Source organism: Penaeus monodon, chromosome 15, assembly GCF_015228065.2.
Source record: "Penaeus monodon isolate SGIC_2016 chromosome 15, NSTDA_Pmon_1, whole genome shotgun sequence".
Classification (NCBI taxonomy): Eukaryota; Metazoa; Arthropoda; class Malacostraca; order Decapoda; family Penaeidae; genus Penaeus; species Penaeus monodon.
Genome location: NC_051400.1, coordinates 39,031,410 through 39,031,972, shown reverse-complemented (window position 1 = coordinate 39,031,972; position 563 = coordinate 39,031,410). Strand labels below are relative to the sequence as shown.

Sequence of the window (563 nt, the reverse complement as noted above, 5' to 3'; positions counted from 1 at the left end):
GACTAAGTGATCTGCGGAGTTTTTTTTTTAAGTTGGCGGTGGAGTTAGAGTGGGAGGAGATGTGAAGGATTTATTGCATTCAAATTCATTTTCATTCCCGCTTTCGTTCTTGTTACTTGATTTTTTATAATTTTTCTTTTTCAGTGATTAGTGATCTTCTGTTTGTTCTTGTTCATTTCTACGTTTTCTCTCCTGCTCTTTTCCTTTCCTTTGATTGATGCAGAAGTCAAGGGAATACGAACCTATTTCTTCTCCATTTGGCTCGTTCTTTGTCTTATTCAGCGGTTATTTTTTATAGCTATTCTTCGCATTCTTTTTCTAAGATATCATGTGTTACTCACTTTCAAATATTATTGCTTATCGTCTCTATTCATCTCTTTATTAATACCTTTGGTCCCTTTTCTTTTCTCTGCTTTTAACTCGAGGGAAGGACAAAACATTATCTCTTCTGTGTGTGAATCTCTCAGCCGCAAAACCTTTGCTTTGTCTTCTTTATTCTTTTCTCTGTTTAGTATAACTGCCATTGGTCGAGGGATTACGAACATTTATTTTTTTCGTTTGTC

At 35.0% G+C, this 563-nt stretch overlaps 1 protein-coding gene across 1 annotated transcript in view; it reads left to right on the top strand.

Moving 5' to 3' along the window:
* Positions 1-563, top strand: part of LOC119582172 — a 4,919-nt gene that overhangs the window by 326 nt on the left and 4,030 nt on the right. The window lies entirely within an intron of this gene.